Source organism: Rhea pennata, chromosome 18, assembly GCF_028389875.1.
Source record: "Rhea pennata isolate bPtePen1 chromosome 18, bPtePen1.pri, whole genome shotgun sequence".
In the NCBI taxonomy this organism is placed as follows: domain Eukaryota; kingdom Metazoa; phylum Chordata; class Aves; order Rheiformes; family Rheidae; genus Rhea; species Rhea pennata.
The window spans coordinates 13,662,418-13,690,341 of record NC_084680.1 but is presented as its reverse complement, the minus strand read 5'-3'; the positions used below and the strand labels follow the sequence as shown (position 1 = coordinate 13,690,341).

Genomic DNA, 27,924 nt, shown 5'->3' with positions numbered 1-27,924 from the left:
ATCACATCTTTTGCTGCTTTTATAACAGCTTCCTGTTTGTTATTTTTGTTCCTCCAGTTTCATCAGGTATGTTTTTTGCAGTGCTCAGACACTGCAAAGTGCTGTTATTAAATTAAAGAAAAATGCTCATGAGATAAAAATAAGATTTTTCACAAAAGACTTGTAAACTGCAGTAACTTCCCCACGTCTGCCACAAGAACAGGTACTAACAATGAACGCACATTCAGGAGAGCAGGACATTTAGCAGAAAGAGCACATAACCAAGGAACAACAGGTATGGGAAAAGCAGAACTTCATGTATTTAAATTACCATAGCCTTTAAAAGGATTCAACAAATTAAAACAGATTGTCGGTTTCATATTTTAACTTGTACGGGTATGGACTTTGCATGGCCAATTTAATATTCTGTTTCAAACTCCTTTCTTCTCTGCCTTCCCCCTGAAAACAGGTTTTGGGAATGGAAATACTGATCTAAACTAAATCCCAGGAGCCTGACAATCCTTCTCCGTACTTCCCTGAGACTCTGAGACATTGCCAGCTTCATGCGATGGAAAGGAAGACTGCCAGGTCACAGGGCATGCCACAGCTGGGATTTGATTTCTAAGCAGTCATTTAATTTAGGCCTGGAACAAGATTTATGGGAGTCTATCTGAGATCACAGGAAAAGACAGAGGGCTAGAGGGAAGAGGCAGGTAGCTGCAGATTTGGATGAGATGGACTTTGTCCGAAGGGGTGTAGAATATTCCTGTGCTGCTCCTAGTTTATATCTCTGTTTTGCAGATGGAGAAACTAATGCTAAAAATCATGCTAGCGGAGTGAATAAAAGAAGAAGGAAGAATAAGGACACACAAGCCCTGTCTTCCAGCTTTATAGTCTCAACCCCCTTTTCTCCTCCTTCTCCACACGCTCTCTCTGCTGGGAGGGTGGGGTGAAGAGACAGAAATGTTGTGTTCTTTTGCTACTTGCATCAAACAAGGAGCACCCACACGTGGAGATTTACATTGGGTTTGCCTTGCCGGTACGCTGCGCCAGGCAGACGTCCAGCCAGCAGCCGCTCATGAGCTCCCCGGGTCCGTCCTTGCCTGCGGTCCCACAGCAGCCACCGCCGCAGCACAGCAAGAAGCACAGGTATTTCAGTCACGTTCCCTGGCACAGTTTCACCAGCTACCTCTAAGGCATATTTTTGCTACTCCTACTGTGCAGCACCTGGCCCAAAACCAAGCTGGTCCTCCTGAGCACTTGTCATTTTCTCTCTTCCCTCTCCTCCTCCCCTCTAAAACAAAAAAGAAAAAAAAAAGAAAACAAAACTGTTTCCCCACAGGCTGCAGACGCAAGTGAGATGCAGGTGCAGGCTGCACAAAGCTAATGAGTTCAAATCCCAGCTCCCCGCACACCCTCACACACAAGATGCCCAGCCCTTTGAAGACTGGAAATGAAAAGAGAACAAGCACAAGCGTGTGCACCTGTAGGAGACAGCAGGCCTTCACCTTCCTGCTCCAGCCCGCGGAGCAGGGTGCCCAGCAGTGCAGATGGACAGAACACCCACTCCGGGATGCCGCGCTCACTTCATTGTGATGCCTTTTCCTGAATAGCCTGAAAGTATGTCTTAAATATCGGCCTTTGCAGCACTCCATTGAAGCTGGTCATTATTATCCCCATTTCATAAATGAAGACACTGAGCTGCAGTTTAGAGCAGGGAAATCATTTGTCCAAGATAATGCAGTTTACCAGGGCAAAGATAGAGGAGTCGCAGACCCTAGCCTAGTGTGCTAAACCCTTCCAGATCAGCCTGGACACTCAGAAACCTTTCAAAGCTCAGGAAATGAACTCTGTTCCCTCCTTGTGTTTGTGCTATGGCAAAGACTGGCCACCACGGCGAGTTTAACATAGAGGGAGAAAGCGAGACGTGCGCCGCTGCAATCGGAATAGCAGCAGCCGGGTTAGGTGGACAACAAAACTCCAAACCAAGTCAGCTGCAGCAATGTGCCACTACCTAGTCTGCGTACAGTGCAGTTCACAGGTACTTTCCAAACCAGAAGCTGCAAACCTCTTTGCAAAAGAGAAGCTCAGAGGAGGAGCAGCTGTTGACAGAGAGAAGAACCATTGCATCCTCTGCCATCTCGGTTCATCTCATTAGGAAGTCCTGCAGCCTCCCTCTGCTCTGCAGGGAAACCACCTGATAGCTCTGTTGAGGGTTTCTGGCAGTGACTTGTACCTTAATCACTGCAGTGCTTCAAACATCAGTGGGAGGAGAAACGTGTTCCTACAGCTTTACCCTGTCCTTCTCCAAAGAGTCCATTGTTTCTCCTGCGGTAGCTTAGGTTCCTGCTAATATTTCACCTCTTTGCTGCATAGAGAGAGAAAGGGAAGCCGCCTTGTTTCCCTGCCCTCAACCAGCTGAGCTGCTTAAGGCTGGGCCTGGCTGGGGGAGGCGCAAGCTCCCACCAGACCTGCGGCATTTGCTGCTGCACTGCCCTGTACGTTCCCCGCACGAACTAGAAAGACAAGCGAGACTTTTGGCCCTGCCCAAGCTGAGACCTGGCGCTGTGTCCCCGGGGTTCAGCTGTCCTTGCCCTTCAGAGGGTCTGCCTTTCCTGGTGCCTCCACGCAGCAGTGCCGGCACACCTCCAGGCAGTGCTGGGAGTAAAGAGAGCCCCTTTCTGTGTGCTGGGTTCCTGTCCCACCCCTCCACACACTCCCTGGCCCCTGGCAGGCCACGCTGCAACGCAGCAAATGTCACCGGACCCCAGAACACCTTTTCTATGCCCCCAGGCTGGCGGCACGCCGCGCTCTTGGTGCATGACGCTACGGTCACTGGCCCGCTCATGGGCAGTGCTACAGAGCTCTGCTGCGCTGCCCCGTCCAGACTCCAGGAACAAGCATGTCACGCACACACACACCCCTGGGGGACCCTGGATCGGGACAGCAGCCTTTAGGTCCTGGAGTCAAAAGCAAACGGGCATTGCAGCTGCCCAGGGCACAGCACACAGGATGCTTTGCCGGGAAAGCGGGGCCCCCGGAGCCCCCGCTCGCTCCGCAGTCAGCCTTGGCGGGGCAGCACCAGCCGGCTTTGCAGCGCACACCCCACGCCGGCGAAGGGCTCCCTGCAGGGCTGGAGCGGGCCTGGAACGGAGCAGGACCACCCTGGGCTTGCGTGCCACGCGCCAGGGGCTGCCAGGCAGTGCGGCCCTCCCTTGGGCAGGGGGAAGCACGGAGCGCCTGGCCCGATGCCAGGACCCAGCCTCCATGGGATTCCTGGGGGGTGCCCGGAGGAGATGGACCCTTCTCCCCTCTGCCCACAAATACCTCTCCGGCCTCCCTCCCATCTCCCTGGTGGAGATTTTCCCTTCTCTGTGATGGGTTTTTCTTCTGCAAAGCCCTGTCTTGTCAAAGGCACGAGGTCACCACGACACACCGTAAGGGGGGAGCGGAGGGAAATGTGCTGGAACTGGTGAGCGGGCTCTGCCCCACGGCAGCGCGGGCGGGAGCGAGGAGGGGCGGCAAAGCCGCCCTGCGCGCTTCCACGGACGCTCAGCCCGAGCAGCCCCGCAGGCCAGCAGCCCCGGGGAGGCAGGCGCCTCCCCGCAGGGACAGCCTGCCTCCGGCCGCTGCGCCCGGGGGACAAGGCGCTGCTCCCTGCCGCTTGGGAGCAGCTGCTGCTGGCGGCGTTCACGCGCCGGCAGGCACGGCGCTCCGCGCGCGCAGCCCTCGGCAGCTGTCCGGGCAGGTGCAGCCCTTCAGCCCCGCGTCCCCCTGGCCGGCTGACAGGCCGGCGAAGCGGGGCTGGCCGGCAGCGCCCGCTCCCGCAGGCGGCTGCTAGCTGCCGGCGGCAGAGCTTCTCGCCGACGTTCCTGCAGGAGCAGCTCTCCCCGCCTCTGCGGCTCGGCCGTCGGGAAACGTTTCAGCTTTGCAGAGAACTGCAAAGCATTTGCTGCCTCTTGGTATTAACCTGTGCGCAGGGCTGTGAGGGGACAGAAAATAGGACAGGAAGCCGGGGGCACACAGAGCCCCAGGTCAGGCATCCAGCCAGAGGGCACAGCCGAGGGCATGGGGCTAAATCCATCCTTGGTGCAAACAAGTGTGAGTCGCCATACGGCTCCAAAAACCAGCATAAAAACAGGTCTGAACTGGAGCCGGTGGCGTAGCAGCATGCAGAGCTCCAAGCTGAGACCAGCTGCCTGTTTCCTCAGAGACTTGAGCTGAAGCTCTAGCCAATGTGCCTGATTTCCCTCTCATTTATTTTAGACTTTCAGCAAGACATTTCCACAGCTACTCCCGATTTACACCAGTGGGAATAAGAGATGGTCCGGGCCCCTCCTCTCAGAGGCCTGGCTGTGCTTCCTCAGATTTCTTACTTGCAGAAAGCATCGAGAGTCAATTTTTTCCCTGTTAAATCATCCGATTTTTTTGGCTCCCCTTCTGATAGGAATTCTTTCTTTCTTTTGCATTAATTTTGCCCAGTTCCAGCACTGACCCATGCTTATGAAGGCTGCTTATGAGCTGTAATGTTAACTAGCCTCAGTTTGCTGATTCAGCAACAGAATAAATAGGTAATTACACTCTGCCATATGTGTCTCTAATTCCAAATAGATGGTGTCCAAAAGGCGCTGTGCATTACCAGCGGATGACTGGAGTTGGGACTGTAAAAATGAGTAAATTGGTCCCCAAGGCCAGAAAAAGCTCTGTCAAATCCCACTGTTCATATCATACTGAGTGGCTGACTTGTGGTTATTTTGTAATTTAATACTGCTAAATGTCAACGGGAAATCCTTTCAACTGCAGTTTGATACCTAGTGACAGAAAATCATTCAAGACTTAGACAAAGCAGCCAGCTCAGAGAGGTGCATTTTTTCTTCTTATCTTTGCATAAAAAGTGATCTTGCAGCAGCTGCCCTGCCCTGGAGGGAGGCGGCAAACCCACTGCTTGAGCCCAAAGGTGCGCCGGTCCCCCGCCGCGGCAGCGGCCGCGGCTCGCGGCTCTCCGGCGGCTGGCAGGGCTCACTGTCCCCCGGGGTCCTCGAGAAGGAGATCGCTGGGCTCGGCAGGCCCCGTGGCCTCACCAGCCCTGCCCAACTCGCTGGCAGTTTCTGTGCTCCTCATCCCGCAGCCCTGTGTACAAGGCTGACTCTGCCTGCGAGTTTGTTTATAAGCAAACAGAAAACCCAGAACGGCCACATTCCCCAAATGCTTCCTGTAAACAAAACCAAATGCTAATGCGTTCGCAGGGGCTACTCAAGCTACACAGGAATGAGCTGCAGAGAAAAGACTGCAAGAGCCTGAGACAGGTCGCTTTCAAATGTTGAAAGGATTCTCGTACAAGGTGTTAAATAAATACGTCTCAACTCGCCCAAAGCTTCCTATTGTACCGCACTGCAGGCTCCAGCCTGGTCCTCATCTGCGCCCCTTGAGACACTCCTGCTGCAAAGCCATCAAGACTGCAGACAGGAGTCCTCTAGTCTGATTTCTTTTAACTGCTGGCCACCTCCTCAGGCAAGGACAGTCCGCGTCTCTCCTAGGATCTGAGCACCCCTGTGGTGCGTGGCAAGGAGAAAGACGCTCGCTCGGCTCAGAGTTGGCTATGCTCAGTTCAGGAAGACCGCAATAAATACCGCACTTTGGAAGGAAATTGTGCCCGGCACTTGCCATGGGAGGGCACTAGCGTGTGCAACACAGGAGCTGGGATGCTGACCAGGGCCCGGCCAGGCCACGCAAGCAGGAGAGCAGTTTCTCTTTGTGTGCAGGCATGGGCTCTGCGCAGTACAGGTTTAGGCTGCATTTCAACGGCAGTTTGTATTGGGCAGCCGCAGCCATATTTTCCTGGGCTGCTGTCCAAAAAGGGTCTATCGCACCTGATATTCTTTGCTCAGTCTGTCTTCAGCAGATCTCTCATCTCTAGGGGTTGAACACAATAATTAGAGGTCTGAGAGCTGGGCAAAGCCTGTCTGGTGTACGGGATAATTTACAAGTGCCCAGACTGTCCATGCTCCTCAGCCAAAGGGGAAGCTTAATTAGAGGCATAGGAGAAATTCATCTGGGAGGAAATTAGGGCAGAGAGAAGCCCCACCCCAGCAGAGCAGTTAGCAGAGAGCATATGAGCCAGAAGGACACCTTCGGTTCAGCCGGCCCCCATCAATGAATCCTCCTGCTGGCGCGGGCCAGGGAGCAGGGCTTTGCTTGGAAGCAATGGGCAAGTCCCAGCCATGTGCCTAAGAGCAAAAAAAGTGCAGTAGTCCAGCTCATTGACTCTCCGCTCCCTCCTGCCTTGAAACGCTCTGACAAGATGCGCCGTAGTAGCTCTAGCATCTCTCCAGGGCTGCGTGGCCCAGCCTTATGTTTGCAATTGCCAGCTCAGGCTAATGGGGTCTGCAGGGAAGCTGTTTCACACTCCGTTCTTCTGTTATACACTGCTAGCTGCGAAGTAGGGGGAGCTGCACAAGCTGCTCAGGCAATATGTCTGTGCAGATCCCCCAGGATCCTGTGTATTGCTCTTCAGTGATCCCTTAGGATCCAGTCTGGTTGCTCAGGTTTAGGCCAGAGCCTTCTAGAAACCGATGGCAGCACAGCTCACACTTCCCTCTGTCAGGTGGGGGAAGAGTGGAGTTGCACTGTGGAGCTGCCTGGCTCCGGGTAGCCTCAAAGGAGTGAGCACGACCACAAATTCGGACAAGTGCTAAAACTATCACAGTAGCAGGAGCGAGAGTGCCTCTCATCAGAGGTTCTCGGGCCAGGTCAGTACACACAAGGAAGCACTTCAAAGGTTTCCTCCTTACAAACTGGCCAAAAATCTGGAGAAGCCCTTGTGACTAAGGAGCTAATATTCTTCTCCCAGTGCCTCCTCTCCCAGTGTGGGAAATGGAGCTATTTTGTGGCTAAGGGAACAGAGGACCAGGGCCCTGGGAGTCCAAGATCTGCTCCAGTGATTTGTCTTGGGGCTTTAAACAGATCCCTTTTGGCCTAGCTTCTTGCAGGCACCTGACGCTGACAGAAGCCAGTGTCTAAAGGCATTCCTTGTCTGTGTCTTACTTTCCACATTTGTAAGCTTGGGTTAATACCACCTAACCACTTCCTGGGGTGGTGTTAGTCTTCATTAGTACACTCAAAGCATGCTGAGATGTTCAGATGAAAGAAATATGGTAATGCAATGGCACTGCATGATTATCTACTGCACTTGGGACTCAGCCCTCGCCCTGCATCCAGACTGGGCGGCTCCTAGCATCCCAAGAAACTGCAGCACTGAGAGGAAATTCGGCAACGTCCACACTGTAACCATGAGAAAGGTGTGCAGCTGCCATCCTTGACAGCGCTAGTAAAACTGTGAATATTTGCATTTCTACAGGACTGTCCTGATTCCTGCTACATGGGCCAAAGGCACCTGAATTCAGTCTCTAATTCTGCAGCACAAGCACAGAGCAGAAAGCACAGGAGAAGAAAATGCCCATCACAGAGTAATCGCTATCCCTTGTGGTTGGCAGATGGAGAGCAGGGTGCAGAAGGGCTGCAAAGTGGCTTTCCGGAGTCCCAGAGAATTTCCCCTCACCTCCAGTGTTCTGGTCATGGTGTGGAGAGATGGGACGTTCGCTCCTCGAGTAGCCTGATCTGGCCCCTTCAGCAGGACTTCAGCCCTTCAGGGCCCCCAGACACATCATTCAAAGATGTTTCTCACACTGCCCAGCAGGACACAGAGGAGGCTGGGGGGTCCTTCACTCTGCCTGGTAACCTGGGTGCAGATTAAGTGCTTTCTTAGGTAATTCTTATTTTTCCTCACAGTAAAGCTAGGTTCTGTGTGGGGCATATAAAATCAACTCACTTGACACAGGAGCTGAAATAAGCTCCGTGCTAGCCCAACATGCCACAGAAGATGGAGTCATCTTTAATGATGGTTTGGAGTGCTCCAATATCACTTTGGTATGCTAAATACTGCCTCTCACAAATTTACTATCTAAAAACACATCTGTTTGCAGTGGTTTGGGAACCTTGCAAGAGGGATCAATCCAGGCATGCCAATTATTCCAAATCCAGAGACTGTGACTCCCACTCAGAAAGTAGTAACTTCACTGCCTTGCAAAGACAGTCAGGAATTTCAACAGCAGGCTCGGCCTCTGGTTCTAACCAGGTCCAGCACAACACCCATGGGCTTCTGCTGCTGCCTCCTGCAGCCAGAAAGGCACAGGAAGGGAGTGGGAGGTCTCTAGCCACTGGAAATTATTCTTCACGTGATCACTTTCCCCCTATGGCCTCGCTCGTCCCCAAACCCAGATTCCACAGCACCCAGCCTGTGCCGCATTCCCGTGCTTTTGCTCTGCCTGAGGCTGCTGGGATGCGTGTTGCATGCACACAGCCTCCTGTAACTGGAAATAAGGCTGGGGGAACTGAAATATGATACGTGGGGGGATTTCCTAGCCTGTAACAGAATTTCAGATTTCTACTTTTGAGATCAGCGCAAAGGGGAAAGTCTAGTTTGCACAACAGTCTGTAAAGCAAAGCAGCCACCCCTATATAGCAGAAACAACTTCATTTTGGTGCTCCCAGAGCCAAGGTAACTCCAGAACTGCTCGCCTCTAAGGCTTTCTACATCCATCCAGTGCTCTGCATCCTGGAGGGCACCTATGAGACGAGGGTGCTCTGCTGTAATTTGCTGTACTGAGAAATTACAGCTGAAGACACCTGATCTTTGCTTTGCTGTAATGAGGTCTTTGGCCATACCTCCTTGAAGTAAGACCCATTCTGCCTTGAATCCCTGAGCCTTTTGCAAAGTGACTGTTTACTTCTGCATTTGGGAACAAAGTACCACCAAGAGGATACCTGGGAACAGGTAGCAGCTCTGAACCTGGCTAGGCCAGGGGGTCTCTGGCAGCTAGATGCTGAAGAACAACTTTGACAGAATTGTGACTGGCCAAGACAGTCATTTGAGGGAAAAGATACTGACCTCATGGAGTAATATGTCCCATCTGCAACCCAGCAGGGCTGCAGGGACCAGGAAAGACAAACTCCTCAGAACAGCAGGGACAAACAGGAAAACAGGGCTGCGCGTGCTGTTTGCCCTAAGGGCAAACAGGTCCCTTGGGGCAGGTGGGTTTGGTGAGGGCTTGTCAGAGATGCTGCTGTGCTTTGGCAGCCTGGACCTGCCATGTCACCCCAGCCTGAAGTGACACCTGCCAAGCCCTTCCACTCGGGCTCGGAGAGATTAAAGGATGGCGTGGCTGGCAGTTAAGGCTCAGTTCGTTAGAAAGAGTCCTATTAATTGGGTATTAACTGGCCTCTGCCGGGGATCAGGGACACATGGGCTGGGAATACAGGAGCTGTGGTGTGATGCTTGTCAGACATTTGAACTCCAGCAGACTGGTGTAGCTGGCGTGGGGAGGGCAGGCCCAGCCCTCAGCTGGCCCAGCCCCGGAGAGATCCACGGGTGCTATTGTCTTGGCCAGACTAATCCCTCTTACTGCGATGCTGGTCTGGTTTTCCTCCCGGTCCCCGATTGTGTATCACACCTCTTGGGCTTTGCTCAGTTTAAAAATACATGTTTAGGGCTTAATCTGTGCTGCCCTAGGGCACAAAGACCAGCCTGGCCCTGAGATCACCTGACATTAAGTCCTGAAACAAAGCCCTTAGGGCAGAGTCCTCATGCTCCAGCACTGAAGTCTCAGTTCTTGTCGCCTGGAAACATAACAGGATTGTCTCCGTTTAGTGGGATTATGGCTGAAAAAGCCTTTTGTTACTGCCACTGTCTGCTCCCGGGTTGACAGCTGAATCAAACCAGATGGGAGACCCATGGTCAGAGCTAGGAAGCGGTGCAGGGCTCTGGGCTCTGACATGGATTGACCTTGGGCAAGTCACTCCATTGCCCTACATTTGGCCTCTCTTCCCAGGGACAGAGGGAAGGAACAGGCCTTCGGAGACCAAACGCCTTGTACCCCAGACATGCCAGGATGCTGCCTGCAGCTAGAGCAGAGGCAGGAGTCACTGTTACTTTTAAAAAACGGACACATATGCATGCTTGAAACAGCATCCCACAGAGGATGCTGGCCTTGCTGGGGACAAGCATGTGACTTTTGGTGATAAAGCAGGTCATCTTCACAAGAGGTTATGGGAACATGGGGAATATAGAGATTAAAAGTGAAACATGAGTCTTCCCATACATGCTTCCTCTCTCTGCGTCAAACCACAGCAGTGTCCCCTCTCAACAGCAGCCTGTGCTGTCGGCCAGACTTCGGCTTTCTTGGGGTTGCTGGCATGAAACTGCCTAGCCCAGAGGCTTCCCTCAGCCCTCCTCTGAGAAGCAGCTCAGGGAGGATGCAGCTGTAGGTGCCTTTCACTGCAGAGTTGCAACCACCCACCTTCCCCTGACACTTGCAAAGCTGCAGTAATGACAGAAACCTCTCTACCTTTAAGGCATGAGGTGTGCTATACACAGCAAGAAGGTTTGCCTAATTAACTCCGATTGTGTATGACATTGTCATGTTGATTTACTAAATATACGTGGGAAATCTCTTTATTTCACCAGCTGATTGGTGACATAATCTGGGTCTGTAAGGAGCAGCCTTGACACCAATTCCCTCTGGTTATGTTACCTGTCTTTTCCACCTGCAATCTCATCTATGAAGCCCACAAGGAACTTCAATAACTAATTTATTCATTTTGCTTCTGATTTATAGTAAAAAGGAAAGGATGTCAGGATACACTTGTCTAGAATGACAATCAAGCCCAGAACCCTTCCAAGCTCGTGCCTTCTCAAGAAGTAGAAGGCTTCACCTTACCAGCATGTGCACTGTGCAGATTGCAATTACTAACCGCTTTTATAAAACTGTTGACTCAAACTGGACTACACAAGCCTGAAAAAGTCAATTACCTTGCTCCCTTATCCACTAAAGATATGGTCATCCCTGACTGACATATGACATATTCAATCATGCTTCTCATGTCCCTACTTGCCCCAGGACAATTACTCCGTGTTTACCAGGCTATGCTGAGGACCTTTTCTTGTACTGCACCATGATGCAAAGGGCACCACAAACCCCTGAGATCAGTTATATGAACAGGAAGCACAGGATGGAGGCTCAAGTAGGTGAAAGGGAATCCACAATTGCCTGCAGATGAGTCCCAGGAACACTGCTGCATGGCCCAAGCAACTTCGGCATTATTCAACCTTACTTACATTGCAGCATGTATTTTCAAATCTGTCTTTGCTGTCTAAAGGAAACGGACTCCAAGACAGCTCTGAAAATCTCATCCTAAAACTTCTCTCCTCTTGTGTGACATAATTCTAAAGTTTATTTTGTCAGCATCTGCTTTCAATATCTAACCATATGCCAGAAGGTCAAGGCTTTGCTCTGCAGACAGCAGCAAAATAATTACTGATCTCTTCTTTAGAGGCCACCATGAAATCTTTTTCCAAGTAGAGAATACAGTCCTACATGATTCGTTGAAAAGCAACTGTTAGTGGTGTCTGCCGAGCGCTGCTGCAGGCTTCCACTGCCACAGGTGTGCAGTAACTGGGCAAATCAATGGTGCATGCAGCTCTCCTGTAGAACTTGACATGCATTTTTCAGAGCTGAGAGAGACCTGGAGCTGAGTTCTCTGCTTTCAGCACAGTAATGGAAGGAGCCTTGCACTGGCACTGTTCTTCCTGTCTCACATTTGCTCATCACCATCCCCGGCCACCACAATGGCATCTGCCATTGGCTATAGCTCTGTTCAACAGTTTCCCAAACTTGAGGCTTTTTTTAAGGTCCTGCCCCTCTCTGAATTGGGAATTGTCAGTGGCACTCAGTGCAAGCGGCCTCACGCTGGCAGAGGCACCTGAGGAGATGAAGAATGCCTCCTTCAGCAGTTCTCTGAGCTGCTCCAATTTCTTCTCAAATGAGTGCCAGGAACAGCTAAAGTCACAGACCAAAACCACTTCCCCTTGCACATGGACTGTCCTCGTCAATGCAGCACTACTCATCACAGTGAAACGAGAGCCTCATTTGGCAGAGCGATCAGGGGAGAAGGTTAGCTACTCAAAGGGATGTGCAGATACTCTGAGTCAAGCATGTAGCCTAGCTCAGCAACAGAGTAAGCAGGGCACAGGGGAACATGCAACTCCATTGGCCAAAAGCCTAGTTAAGATCCGTCTGTGTCAGCCCAAAGCTTAATCTGGATTGATGCAAACTGCAGAAAGTATCATTAGAGACTGTCTGGGGAAGTCACCGAGCTTCTCTGCTGCCTTCTTGTCTTCCCTAATAATAGAGATATTTCTGTTTACAAAGGTGGACTTGATCCTCAGAATTTCCTCTGTAGATCTCTAGTATTTGCATGTGTCACCCTGTTTTTCCTGGCTCATTAATCACTCACTGTGCTTGTCAAATTGGAGTAGAGCCTGCTGTGCTCCTGCAACCTGCTATAGGGGCCCCAGGCTGAGTGTTTCTAGTGCTGTGTTATAGTTGCTTTATGGCACTTCAGAACAGGCACCCCTGGCATGCTTCTGGCACGCGTGTTCGCAGCACCCTCAAGAGCCTCACACCAGCGCAGGAGAGTTGTCTCTGGCAGACTGTACAGCAAAGGAGCGGCACAAGGCTGGCTTGCTTGCTAGAGAACAAAAAACTTTCCTTAAATTACAAATAAAACATCTTTCATCATCCCTGGAGTCTGCTGGGTGACTCTCACAGGCCATCATATGTATACTTGCCTGGCCTTTTCTGTGCCTCCGGCCCTGCACCAGGTGGGCCTATGTGCCTGTGCCCAGGGCAGGAGAGCCCTCTGCCTGGGGCCTGCTCCTCATGACACCCAGTACAAACGCGCTCTTGCTTGCAGAGGCACCTCTGGAGGACAAGAATAGGCCGATGCCAGCAGCCCAGCTGAAGGTTCCCTTCCTTTTTCAGACAGGCATCCTTCATTTCCACTCACAGGGTCACCACTGTAAGGTCCAGTCCTTCCTGATGGTTTGCTATATATACAATGAAGCATCTGCTTCTTTACCAATTTTTGGTGAAAGAGTTTGGAGAAGACAGGTCCCAGATAACTCACAGGTCCTGCTACGAGATATCATTCTGGGAGATACCAGGAACAAAAACCTATTTACAGCAGAGGAAGCCCAGACCAGTAAACCAGGTAGATACAATTTAAACAAAGTCACTTTGAGTCGCGATATGGCCCAGGCCTGTCTCAAGTAGAGCAGGGGTTTGTCTCTGCAGCGTGGAGTGACTCTGGCTAATTAGGAGCAAAGTCAGTCTCCCCCTTCCTGCCTTTCCCTGGTCAGTTAGTGAACACTGCTTCCAGGAACAGCTCCCTTTTTTTCCCTCTCCTTTTCTTAATGACAAGTGTCTGATTGACATGAGGAGCTGAGACCTGGTAAGGCTGGAAAATTCAATATTGCTAAAACCAGGACAGGAAACAGGAATGTGTGCCTGCAGTCACAACTCCACATTAAGTAATTTGTGTATTAAACTGAAGATGACACAATGAAATGCTGAAATTACCTTTATTTATCCCAGCTGATGGGGCTAAAAGAACCTCAGATGGTTCAATTTGGAAATTACAGATATTTCTAAGACATCTACCACCTTGCTATCAAACTTTCACAAACGTATTTAGGCCCTTCTCAAAACCCATCTATTAGGGTGGTAGTGGGTCTACGTGAGGCTCAGTTACAAAGCCTTGTGCAGAGTGAGGGACATGATTACAGCTCTCACCACGTGAGCCCCAAGGCCATGGGATCCCTGGTCTAGCACTGCTCTGCCATGCTCAGTGTTAACAACTCAAACTCCAAGAATTGTCATTTGGTTCCAGGCAAGGATGTTCTGCAAGATCCCCATCCTCGTGAGAGAGCCAGGGATGGCAGTGGGGAGGAGATACTTTCCTGTACAACACTGAAGTGAAAAGTTCCATAGATTCACAGTAGTTCTTTTTCTTTGTACGATTTTTAACAAAAATACCTCTGAACTTCCTGATCTGCAGAGTTAGGCAAGAGACTTCAGGAAACCAGCTCTCTCAGGAGATTACCAACCAAGATTCCCTATTTCTGGTCAAGTCAGAAATACCCGAGAGGCAGAGCCAGTCACGGCTGACTGACACCTGCTATTAACCAGAAGGGCAGCTGGGCTCTAACTGAGCAGTGGAAAAAGTTAACTCTGTCTCTTCTCCAATTGCAAAGACACGGAGCTGGGAGCTCAAGAAGCCAGGACGGAGACATGGCTGAGTTTTCTGCACATGCTGTTTTCTTTGCTCTGCCAGCAACTAAGACTGGAAACTGAGGATGAAATGTTTAGGCTTGCTCTTCAGTATGTCTATGCCTATGCATGGCTGTGAGACCACTTGAGGCCACCAATTTACACCTGCCTGTTTGATTTTACACCAATGCAAATCACAGTTTGAAGGACAGTCTGAAATTTTAGTTTCATGTAAAGTTTCTTCTGAAGTCTTATTTGAATATTAAAATGAAATTGTGCAAACCTCTAGTTGGATCCTCTTAATAGCTATTAAATTTCCCAAAGGACTTATTAACAAGTTATTGATTTATATGCTCAGTAGTTGAGCAACAAAAGGAAAAACCAAGACCACAGTAAGCTGAGAAGATAATGCAAGAGCCACACTGATACAAACAATCACTGGAAAATATTTCATTTAAGGTTTTCCATATGACAAGTCAGAGAGGGAACAGAAAAATCCCTGTGGTTAAGAGTCAAGCTGAACTGCCATAACGTGAGATCTCAGAAGTCTAGGCACGGGGAAGACAAAGAACCGGGTTTGGAAGCTGGGAATAGTCTGAGCCTTATCTCTAATGGCAGCCCAGGCACAGCCCAACTCTGGAAAGCATCACAGAATATCCCAGCAAGCTTCTTCTCATGTATCTGTGACAGCAAAGAGTAGCCCAGCTGAGCAACACTCCCTTCCTCAGTAACTCCACTATGTGCTCAGATTTAAGCAGCTGCTTAATCCCTTCACCCAGAGCATGCTGAAGCTCTGTGTTGAGCTAGGACCTGCAGTGCATGACTTCTTCCTTCATGTGAAGTTCAGATGCCTGCTGGAGATGCAGCACTGAGTCACTGATGTGCTCTGGAGAATGTAGATGCGTTACTGCTGACATGTTTCCTTTGCACTCACGCTTACACGCCCACACGCACCAGGACATGTGTGCCCAAGCAGCCTGATGGGGATCATTTATGTCACACGGAGGGCAAAGGAAACCATCTGTTGAGTCTTCACTTAATTGGCAGTGATGAACTCATTTTGGATTTGCCTTTTAAATTATTTAGGAATGGACTCTGTTTAGGACCTTCCGCCTCATTTTTTTTTGTCTCATCCTCAAAAGTCTTAGGCAGAATTCCTGAATTTCACAGTTCTCTGCTTTTTCTTATCTGAGTACTTTATGGCTCTAGTTCTGCTCTCCATCTTCTTGGCACCTTGTCTTTGGGTCAGTTCGTTCCTCCTCTTCATTTGAATGAAATCACACATAGGGTGCTCTGTAGGAATTAGAACATACCTTTCCTTTTAACTCTTCTTCTGCCATTTCTTCTGGTGCTTTGTGCACACGCATAGAGACACACATACCTTTCCATTCATATTTCGTTCATACAAATCTAATTATTTCTATTAAAATTTCTATAAACATGAAAAGGCAAGATATGCCCCTAATATTGAATGGCAATTAAGCAGTTCACATTCCTCTAAATCCAGTCTACTGAAATCTTTATCAAGAAAATCAAGCCAACCCAAAGCAAATTAATATAGATATGCCTGCTCAAAGTAAGTAATTGTTAGAGCAATGGCAGGTGGGGTTAATTCTCTTCTTTTCTTTTGTTTACAAAGATAGCAGCAAAGAAAGGACGTTTCATTTTCTCCACTTCAGTGGGGTGATCTAATGGGCTGGAGTGGACTCACTAAAGCTCTAGAGCATGGTATAAATGGGCAGCAGCCATCAGACAATGTAGGAACAAGACAAATCAGACCTTTTTAGCTTCAGGTCCTCTACATAGCCCATGGGATTGAACTAACGCAAGAATTAGCCAAACAGAAAACTAAGCATTCAGTCCCCTAATGACAGGAGCTGCCTTCCCTCGGGGGACGGGGTGCTCCTGTACAAGCATGACAGAGGGCCACTGGTAGGAGATATGGTGGCAGAGAACTGCAATTAGTGAGGCTTTGTGGAGAAGGTAGCAGAGGAAGGGAATTTTCTACATAGCCTCTTACAGGGAAGGAGTCTGAGGGGAGGTGAGGGCCCTGTAATATTTCACCTGGCATAGGTGCTGGGAAAGAAGACAGCTGCATTTTCAGCTGAGATCTTCAGAAGTAGATGTACAGGCTGCCTGCCAGAGGCCGGCTGGGTTGAGAGATGGCCTCAGGTTGCTCTGGGCTGCCCTCCCCAATACATTCACCACTTAGAGCAATGCAAACAATTCCCTTTGACTGGCCCCTGTGGGCCAGTTGTGTGCTTATTTGACCGACTGTCTGTGAGCATTTCCTGACATAAGAGATTAGGAAAATAAAATTTCAAAGTCACCTGAATCAGCATCATGCAGAAGTCTAATCTGTGATTCACCCACACAGGTACTGAGACCAGAACTGCTTACACGCGCTTCCAACCTAGGCGTCAGAAATGAATTTGTGTTTCTGATCTCACCGCTCACCCCAAAAAAGCAGAGCTTCTGTCTGGAATATCTGTGATCAATATATAGAATCAGAGAGTCTGAAATAGTTACCACAGAACAGAAGTGAAAGCTGTGCTTCGACGCACCACCTTGTTCCTGGAACAGACACAGAAGCTAAATTAGCTGTAGAGATTAGTCACTGCTCTGACCTCAAGTGCTTTGGCCAGCATGGAGACAAAAGGCTGAAGCAAAGCCATTTCTCTTAAAAAATGACTAAAAAGTCCAATGCACACCCTACTTTCAATCAAATTTGGCATCTCTTAATTCTGCTCTGTTATTTCTACTGTTATTCAAATATTATATCCCTTTCAATACCCTTAAAGGCATGTGTTCATGCTTTCCCCCCACCTCTCTCCCTACAACCTTGCTAGATTCCTCTGACTCCGCTGCAAAAATGACCACCCCAGCCTTGCTGTAAGGTGAATGAGGAGCAGCTGCCCCACCAAGTAAGTGTGAGAAAACACTGTCAGATGGAGATCCAAGGGGGAGGCAGGCCAGCACACCCAGCATGCCAGGGTGTCTCAGGAGATTGGTATGGGGACTTGCAATGCATTTGTTGCTATTGTACACGTGTGTCTGTATGTGCGCAGACATTCAGATATGACAGGACAGACCTGCTTTCCCCACTGCTTGCTCCATTTTAGTACAGCACTGCGAGCAGACTCAGACAGATTCATTCTGAATGAGTGTCTCCTACCTTCCTCTCTGCAGACAGGTGTCCTGACATAGCACTGGGAACTGCTTTATAAAGACAAGTGCTCTTTAGAGTGTGACCCTCTGAAAGGCATTTACAGCTAATGGGAGAAGGCAGAGAGAGAATAAACATGCATTTTTCAAAAGCCAGTGTAAAAATGGTCTTGAATTAAGTTAGCAGAACAGAAATTACAGCCGGAGATGGTGATCCAGGCTGAATAACTGAACAGTTGGAGGCCTTGTCCTTAAGGTGCTGGGGGTGGCTTGTTCCTATTTACCACCAGCACATTTTAAAATCTATTGGAAAGCCTTCTCCTTACACCACAAAAAAAAAAAAAAAAAAAAAAATCACCCTGATAAAATACAGAGTAGCCTCATAGGCAGTTGGAGATATGGCAGCTCCTACCCACTGGGTATAATTTTTAACAACCCAAACCAGCTCCAGAATAAAGCGCAGAAAATGTCAGCCCTTTGTATGAAAGGGCTTTTGAAAACGCCAGGCTGATTCCAATTTGCCCGAGGCATTAAGACAGCATATGTCACCGTGCCTGGGAACCGCGGTGTGAGTGTGTGGGATAATGCAGCCGCTGCTGCTAGTCCAGTGAGTTCCGGCTGCCACCCCACTCCCAGTAGCAGTTTCCAGCATGCTGGCACTCGGTTCAGGCCACCTGCAAGCCAGATCTGGTCTGTCACAGGAAACTGGGACCTATTTTAGTGGCCCAGCTGTAACTCAGCTCATTTGCAAGAGGCAACTTGCCACATCAGAACTCCTTTAGGAAGCACCAGGAGGCAAACCAATCTGCTACCTCCCGAAATAAGAGAGGTAGGAGGGTCCATCTCTTCCCCTGCTTAGATGGAGGGCAGAGAGGCTTGCTGTGAGAGGCAGGAGAACACGAGGGCTATCTCCTTACTGAACACCTCCTGCTCTGCTTCAGGGAAGAGCTCTAGTATCCCCAAGTTTCAGCATAAAACCCGGGGCCACTGAAGTTTGTGCCGACATCTCCTGGAGACTACAAAGACGTGGCCCACCGTTTGCAGGTGCAGGCTTGTCAGGCCACTCAGCATTGGGAGACCCCCCAGCACTTGCCTGCCTAACTTTTCTTTCCTCTGGCTGCCCCCTCCCTGGGCAGAGGGCTCCCTCCACACTGACTGCCGTTGTGAGCAGCCCCCACGCCTATTCTGGCCGGGACCGGCTGTAGAAGAGGTCAGGCAGGTAATCCAGTCAATTTTGGGCCAGCCTTGGAAGTATTTCAGCCCACAGCAGCAGATAATGGACGAATGTCCTCAAGGGTCAGCAAACCAAGCAAAGAGCGTCAGGACTTGTCTCTGCAGACCCAGCCTGACAGGGGAGGTTAAGAGTTTGCCCTGGATCTTAAGCTTCAGATCTGCTGTGTGATGTAGCCAGGTAAGTTGGCTACCCCAGACCTTCATGTTGCTTGCTCTCCAGACAGTCCTGCAGAGCCTGTGCTGCAGTGCCCTGCCTCTTCCCACTGCCAGGAGGGCCGCCCGACGCTGCTCCTGCCACACGCTCTCAGCCTGCCTGGGCAGCACCCCTTTGAGACTGCCCCACTCGCGGACGGGAGCGCAGTGCTGGAGCCTGGCTCTGCAGAGCTCCCAGGGCAGCTGCCTGGTGCGGCAGAGCTAGGCAAGCACCCGGCACACCAGAGAAACCTGCGACAGCTGCGCTCTGGCGTCAGTTTGGAAGCCATGCCATGGCACCGATGGGTGATACGCACTCAGGGAGCACAAAAAGAGCTAAGCCGGAGAAGAACAATTAAATATTGCCATCTCTTCCCAGACCTGGCCTTTTATCAGATACAACTTCCTTCTCTTCTGTCATCCAGTCCTGTTTTCTGGCCAGAATGCAATACCCAGACCTAACAGGCAGAGATGACTGAAATGGCATCATTCCCATGTTCACGCAAATCTACCCCTGTATCCTCTCTCTTGTACTTGCTGGAAGGTTTCTGTTCACGTACAGGAGAAGGAACAATAAAATCGTCCCTCCTCAGTCAGCCATCAGGAAAGCAGTGCTGCTGATGGCTATTTTTGTTTCAATAAAAAGCAAAGCATGTACAACCACAGAAAAGAACAAGAAACCCTTGTCCTCTTGTGAAAAAAATTCAATCACTTCCACAAACTATTGGCCTATTTTCTCACTACAAGCTAGTAGCCAGGTGGTATTGATGAGAATGAGTCAGACAGAGGATTGGTCATAAAGTGAACAGGAAATGGGAAGTACTCTCAGTGAAAAATTTACTTATTAAAGGAGTGGAATTAAAATGTTCATTTTCTTAGAGCATGTTTTTAACGGAATTTTCTTTTTTAAGAAAAAGAAGATCGAATGCCTCAATTATTTCATGTTTAGTTTTTTCATTATAAAGAAAGGTTTTTAAATAATGCAAAAAGGCTATTATTTGTTGAATAAGATGTTCCTCCTATATTTGCCCTCATGGAATATTCCAGGAATGCAAATTTACCAGTAGGATCACAAACCAGCAAGTCCTAAGCCACCCGGAAAGCATGCTCCATAAAGGGAATTATGGGCTCTTAAATGAGTGCTTGCAATTGATGCCATGAGTTACACTTACCCAGTCTGGGGAGCAAAATGCTATCACATGCGCTGTATGTCAAGCCAGAACAACTTAGACTTCAATTGTAAACGCTGGCAGTTTCCTGTCACAGACAAACTGCAGACCAAGAACTCCTCATTACTGCTTCAGCCATTTCAAAGCCTAAATGTAATTATCATGATCTGATCAGGGACAACAGAGAAAGAGGCATGATTTGCTGACAATGCTATTTGCAATAATTAATCTCCCAGATCTTGCCTTACAGGGTCATGGAGATCTTGAAATGAGAAAAGGGATATTTAAATCATTTGTTTCCCTTTAAGAATCTGCACCAGCAGTGGTGACTCCAGGCCTCCTGCCCAGACACCGGTGGCCTTGGGCCCTGCTGCCCAGCTTGCAGCAGCATGGCTCAGCTCCCCTTTCTTTGCAGGAACGAGGGCTCCACAAATCAGGAGGAAAAGCTCTGTCTTTCAGTTGATGGCAGGAGATGTAGATGCCTTTACGGGGGTCAATTCAAGCAGCATTTATTAACACAGGAGCATCTGGCATGGGGGTCTTAGCCCTAAACAAAACTGCCATCAAATTAACCCCACAAACTCTGGGGTTTATCACAGTATAAATGGGGAAGTTTCAACTACACTTATGAAAAGAAAAAACATTCAAATAAGAAGGGTATAAAATCAGTAACCAGAAAGTATACCTTGAGCAGACTTGCTCTCTAGAAGGATGGAGAGGAGACAGGCAGAGCAGACAGGGCGCGGGGAGAGCTTAGAGAGACAAAGTCAGGGGTTAACCTTGGCCTGTAAGGAGCCAGAAAAGCCAGAGGAGCTCAACATCCAAAGTCTTGCTAGTCCTTGGCCTTGCTGACACCACCCACAATAAAGCAGTGACCATCAATGCAAATAGCTGGATGGTCACCAGCTGAAGACACCTGCCTCCCAGCCCATCACAAAGCAAAGGGATGTTTCCTTCCTCCTCCCTGTGCTCTGTCCCTCTGCAAAGTCTCAGGCATCCAATTTGCCTCAGGAGGGAAGGATTACATGAGCACAGGCGCGCCTATCTCCAGCTCCGCACACGTGCTGCTTGTCCTCACAGCATCCAGGCAGGCGGGTGGTGCAGCAGGAGATGGGAATTGACTGATGCTGCTGTAGCAGCCATATGCTTTAAAAACGAGCCTGAGAGAGTGAGATTTCTTTCATAGGAAAAAAAAAAGAAAGAAAGAAAGAAAGAAAATCTTGCTTGAAAGGCTGCTGAAGCAGAGATTAAAAAGTGTGCCTGGAAGAGGCAAACAGAGCAAGGATGCAAGCTGTATTTGGAGCTGCCTTGTCCAGTGTTGAGCTCTGGCCCTTGGGCTGAGATTGACTCCACTTAGAACGAGGCCTGCCAAAACTCTCCTACCTTTGGTCACCTTTTGCAGAAAAAATGATTTGCACATCATTAAGATTCATGTAAGTCATTTGCTGCAGTAGCAACTTGACTGCTATTTGCCTATGGAAAAAAACTTTTAAAATGCATGCACAGAAAAGCCCCAGGATCACAACACTGGAAAGATGTTGCTGAAAAGTCCATCAGATCCTGTTGGCACCAGTCCTGTTCCTGGCACCCACAGGTATTTTCACAGGGGCAGAAGCAGCTGAGCAGTGAAGCTTCATGGCTAACTTCTTATTGTCGCTATACCCGCTTAAATCGTTAACTGGATTCACCTTGCTTTTAGAAAATGGTTCATGGACAGCAGCTATCACCAAGCAACAGCGTAGCAGAGACCAAACAAACACATTCATGGGAGGAGGAAAGTGTCCTGTGATCCATTTAACTGTGACAGCTCCCTTGAGAACACCATGAAGACCACCAGATTAGCTAAAGCAGGATGAACCTGCACACACACATGGTGAGGTACACTCACACAGCAACTGTGGGGCAGTGCAGGGCAGAAGGTGCGACGCTGACAGCAGGCTGCTGCGATCAGTGTGAACATCACTAATAGTCTCTGTGAGCTGGTCTGGAGAGAGGCATGGGCACTGAACTCTGGCCGGGACGAATCTCCGTGAGCTCATTGCTTCACAGAGCCTGTTCAGCAGATGAAATCTCATCAAAGCACTGTGCAGTGTTTGCACTGAGCCAGGTGAGTCTTGCAGTCTCTCATGCTCACTTGGCTCAGACAGATCAAGACTACGCTCCCCTCGCTAGCTTAATAATTAAGAAATTGGTCTTCCAGGTTAAAGACACATCTTTCTTTACAGAACAGCCAGCTCTGTTTATCCCTAATTGCACTCTAGGTAAGAGGTTAAGAGGAGAAAGGATCTTATTATTTGGGTGAGCTGAAAAAAAATTCCCAATCAGGAGGGCCAGGGCAGCTGCTCCTGTCTCTCCAAGGGAAGGGCTCTGCCTCTGGGAGCTCCCCAGAGCCTGATCCTCCCCCAGGGACTTAATTAGCTGCTCCTTGTGCCTGGGCAGAGAGTAGAGGAGAGACAATTTCTCTGTATTACGAGGGGAATCCTAGGACAGATGAATTAGGGCTTGCGCAGGGTTCAAAGACGGTTACAGTCCAGCCCGGCACAGCTCAGGTCTGCACACACAAAGTACCCAGTATATAGTCATGTATATGTCCATATGCGCACAGAGCTATGTTGAGGCAAGGAAGGATTTCTCCTGCAAGAGCCTGGGACTGCTCAGGCAGAATGAAACCCTTGTGAGTTTAGCTGTTCTCTGCAGTCCAGGGGACTGGCAGTGAGACAGCGAATGCCTGAAATGCCAGCTGCTTCGAGCCCCACAGTAAAGACATGGATTTCACAACACCCAGCAATGAGTCCCTGTAAAGGAGGCAGCCATGGCTTAGCTCTCTCTAGCTCTGTCCTAACCAACAAGAAGCAAAAAGGTGAGCATCCAGCAAATGAACCCCACAGCCCAGCAGCTAGCACCAGATGGAGCTATGAATGTGTCAGGCAGGAATTACATGGGGCAGCTGCCAAGGCACCCAACTGTAATTCCAGCAGAACTCTGTAAACCAGAGGTCAGTGAAAGACACATAGAGGACTTCATACGACCATCAGGACAATTCAACTACCTGGCAGGAAGGGTTTAAAGTACAGAATATCAGAAAAAGCATGTTCAGAAATGTTGAAATTCTCCAGTTGTCTTTAATCTGAAATGGACAATACAAGGTATCAGTCACACAGTAGTCTTCTCCATCAAAGGAATGTGGAGCCCCTTCTGGGAGGGCATGTTGTTTGGGTTCCTCTCCATGCAGAAGCTGTGCTTGCATATCCCATGCAACTCAGAAAACATGCTTATATCAGCTCCAGGTAGGAATGATTCTTGACACAGCTAAGAGATTCTGGAATATGCTCTCTGTGTGAGACACACTGAATTCACGGCAGGAATTCCTTTCCAGCCTCCTGAGCACACCAGTCAGTTCTGAAGCAATTTCTCATTCTCTGTTAACAATGTAAAGCTTTGGCATATTACCCAACTTAAAAAATAATTTAAACTGCACTTATAAAATATTTCATGAAACATTTCTAAAAACTGCCACTTTCACTCTGCAGCCATGACAGAAACATTTGAAAGAAGGCTATTGCAGTGAAACCTCTCTCTTAAAACTCAGATCTCTTGAAATTTCTGCTGCTTCAAGCTGATATTTCTACTCTGTATCCACTTAAAAGGTGAGGAAAATAGGCATATTCAGTATTAGATTTTGTTGTTTTAAAACTCATGGAAGTAAATACTTTGATCTAATCACATGTAAATTATGTGTCACTGTTAAAATATGGGACTGCATGTAAATCTCAGATACAAAAGAAGTCATCACCGTCTCCATGTAGAATGAAAAGAAATGTAGAATATTAAAATCAGGCGGTTCAACTTTATTAGCATAACAGCATCCGTTTATATTCATGTGCACCAAAAATGCATTCACAGCAAAATAATTCAGTAAGAAGAAAAGCCCTGATTCAGCACAGAAATTTTACTTGTACTTAGCTTTAAGCATGTGCTTAAGTCCAGCTGGACTTAAATTCAGCTGAAGTCCTCTGTTAGTGAAGACAAAGCCAATAAAAGTTGAACAAATGATTGCTGACTGACCAAAAGATTCCAGAATAGTTTCTACCAGAGTTCATTTTTTTCTTCAATTTGAGTGTGGTTCTGTTGTTGCAAATCTCTTCGTCCAGGCCTAAACCAGCCTTCTGAGGCCAATAAATTCACAATAAATTCTATCCTTGAAGGATGGAGGACACCAATTTCTGGGATGCGTCACTCTTCTGCTGACAGCAAAAGAGATAGTGGAGTAGCTGCAGGCAACAGGAGCAGAAACAAAGTAGAGCATAGTGGTGCATGGAGGGAGCTGGACAGGACTCATTCCTTTCTCCACTTCATACGAAAAATGCAAGAGGATATGAGTTACCATCTGCTCCCTTCTCCCTTCCTGAGCTGGGTGGCAGTGCAGAGCTTCAGGGTATCAGATTCTCACTCCATTCTCCAGCTGGGGGTACCCTGACATTGCTGGGAGATGTGTGGGAAGATCACCAGCTCCCGTGCAAAGGCAGGTCTGGTGGCAAGGCTAGAGAGCGAGCTAGCACAAACGCCAGGCAGTGAGCTGCTTTCGTCCCCTACATGCTATGGGAAAAGCACTCGCTTTGCAGGAGGTGATTTTCGGTGACAGGTTCCGATGTGAAGGTGGTTGCGGCCGCAGCGTACAGAGATCCCTGACCTGGCAGGCTGCTGCGCCTCCCTCAGAGAATCATAATATCTTGTCAGGCTGCTCACAGATTTCCCAGCTCACTGAGCAGTGACAGAGCTGTTACAGACCATCACAGCAATGAAGCCACGGCTCAGCTGTGCAAGGGGGAAGAACCGAGAGGCTCCTCTCTCTGCCTGTGGATCAGCATGCGTGCAAGCATCTGAGTCTACATCCAGGTTAGCTGTTAGCCCGTGAAAACGGAGGAGGATTTAGCGACTTTGTCTTGGTGAAAGCCATCATCAATTAATTACAGCCCAGAATGAAGAGCAGTACTGCCAGGTGTGGGGAACACATGAATATGTTAAAAATAGAGTATAATAAAAGTAATCGGGAATGATTTTCAATGACTAGGAAGTGGAGGAAACCAGTGCTAACCTTCTGCACCTGGCACCCAAAGAGAACAGAGACGCATCTCTTAGCTCACCCACATGGAAGAGGCTAACAGATGCTAATAGACTTTCAGACTCCCTAGAGCTGGTGTTTGGGGACTGCTGTGCTGCAGCAGACGTTGCAGTCCCAGCACGCAGTCTGACCCTCACCTCCAAATATGCAGAACTGCTTGTTAAGACCACGAGCTTTTCAGGGCAAGAGTAAATTCTCACCCAATGTTTACACAACACCAAGAGAAGGAAAATTCCACTTGCAGTAAGCCAGAGACAGTAACATAAAAATGGCAATGAATAACAGTTATTCTCAAACTGAGGAAGAAATACACCTGAATGATCTTGACAACAGGCTGTGCCTTCCTTGAGGACAGACTTCCTCTGCGTGGAAGAGCATGTTGTCATAATCTGATAGGCTTGATGCCCTAAAAGCCCTAAGCCCCTGAAAAAGTCTTTGGTGACACGAATTCAACCATTTCCCAACAACCTTCTTATTTTCCAGAGCAACAGCGAGACACCCTCTTTCAAGGCAATGCAAAGCGTCACTGGCCCCACGCACGCAGGAGGAGATCACTGCTTTCTCTCTCTGCACATTAGGTGACTTCACTCTGTTTGCTGTGAGCTTTTGCAAAAGGTTCCTTTCATCAGCTGCCTTTGAGGTTCTTTGAAAAATGGAAATAATTAGGCACGTGTATTTTCATTGGCACAGAGAGGCTGAAGCCTGATCTGAAAGGCTTTGCCTTTGCAAGAAAATAATAGGTCCAATTAAATGTACTTTATTCTCTGAAGTTCAAACACCACAGCTTTGGGGGCAAGAATTATGTGCAGAACTGGCATATAGGTATATATAGGATTAGGGTTAAAGATAATCTACTTGGATTTACAAAACAATAACACTGATGATAACAGAGAAGCAAAAGTTGAAAGTTGCCATATGTATACTTGTGTGACATTCCTGTCCAGAGGGACAACAAAAAAGCCCTGTGTCTCCTGGTCCTTACGCCCGCAAAAAGCAAGTGACTCCATTTGCATGCATAATCACACATCAGACTGCTAAATGATGGATATAGATGTGATAAAAACACACTGTAACTGAAGGGAGCAGGATCAGACCCCTAATTACCATTTAAGATTCCTTGCTCATTTAATACTTGCAAGAAGTCTCTAAAAATTCAAAGGAATATAGATCTTTTAAAGGCCTTTTTAATTGCACATACATGACAGGTACATTGTCATTTAGCTGGGGCTGCAGGCGAAGGGGCAGCAGAGTTCTCTGGGACAAGGGGACCAGTACAAAGGTCTCATACTGCTTTCAAAACTCACAGAGAAATCAAATCCTTACTGAAATGTTAACTGAAAGCAAAATTGCTGTTAAGAAACAGGGAGGATGCTCTGAAAATAATTAAAATCACGTGAGACAAATCAACATGCTCCTCTGCTTACAGGTCTTGGCTCTCAAGGGGCTAACGCCTGTCTTTGCTGCCTACAACGGCTTTCTTCCTATGCACTTGGACAAAAGACACTTTATTACAGTGATTTATCACCCCATAAAAGTGGCTTTCTTGTATTGCTGAATAATTTTGAAAGAAATATGTTTTAAAAATTAAAAATGCAGTCAGTGTATGCACACTCAGGTCTGCTGGGAGACATTTTTGCAACTACTGTAACTGCCTGGGTAGTTTTAATACCTCTACCTTCTATTATTTAAAGTATGATGATATTTTTTCCTTCTCTGAGCTTTGTCAGCTATAAATAAAAGATAAGGCTTGAACTGTACAGGGTATCAGTAAGCACTTCTATTACTGATACTTAATGTTACTTGGAGGTAGTGGCAAGACCATGGTGTTTCTCATTTGCACCTAAACCCGGAGGCCCAGCTGAGAAAAGCGGAAGGTGCTTGTCTGAAGGTCACTTTTTCTGTGTATGCTTCTAGTTTTGTCCTCCACGTGGCATCTTTCAGCATGAAAATGAGACATATCCACACACATTTAATGAAACATTTGACTAAGATACTTGGGGAACCTGTGAGAACTGTTCAGTGGGATCCAGGATTAATTGGGAAGGCTTCCTAGGGCACTGCTAGGACCCAGAGGATGCTCAGATAAGGTCTAGAGCTGAAGCCATAATCCTGAAACAATGAAAATTTATTTTGCACTTTATTCTCCTAAACTGAGGGGCTGATCTGGCGCTATTGCCTCCCCAGCTCTTTAACAAAAAGAGATCCTTCTCTAGGCACTCCTGTCATTTGAGGTGTTGTCCTCGTTTTTAGCACCACATCTATCAGTGGTTCCTTGAAAGAAGTAAATTGCAGAATAACATGAGGCAAAAGTACATTATGAAATGGGATTAGTAACAAATATACTCATCAGACTGGTCCAGAAGTGGATGGTTTGTTTGACCTAACATCAATTTGAAGGAAAGGAAGAGTTTTAATAAAGCCACTCCAATTCTTTTATATGTTCCCGTCTCACACTGAGCACACAAATGGACTCCTTCTTGACAGCCATCAAGGTCAAGAATCTAGGTTAGACCCTGGTTTCCTGGTTTGTACAAATACACTAGCAAATACAATAAGCTAGATGCCTCTCCACAGGGCAGAAATAGTGCTTGTTAGGTTTGAATCCAGGCAGATCTAAATTCTGTTTTACTGTGTCTTTATCCCTCCCTCTGCTGTTCTCACCTGTCCCAGATCAGCATCCTTAGGCATTGGATGGCAGTGGCATCACAGCAAACCTCTTGTACATTTTTTGTCTTTGTGGTGGAGTTAAACCAAGAATATTTTTCTTATTAAAACAAACAATCTCTCCAGCAAGGCCAGGACTACCCAGTCCATAGGAATCCTCATTCCTACACCCCCTGCAAAGCATTTGCAACGGGATTTGCAAAGCAACAGGAATCAGGTCTTTGAGTGGAACCTT

General features: G+C 48.2%; 1 protein-coding gene across 1 annotated transcript in view; it reads right to left on the bottom strand.

Moving 5' to 3' along the window:
• Positions 1 to 27,924, bottom strand: part of NEK6 (NIMA related kinase 6) — a 143,761-nt gene that overhangs the window by 90,844 nt on the left and 24,993 nt on the right. The window lies entirely within an intron of this gene.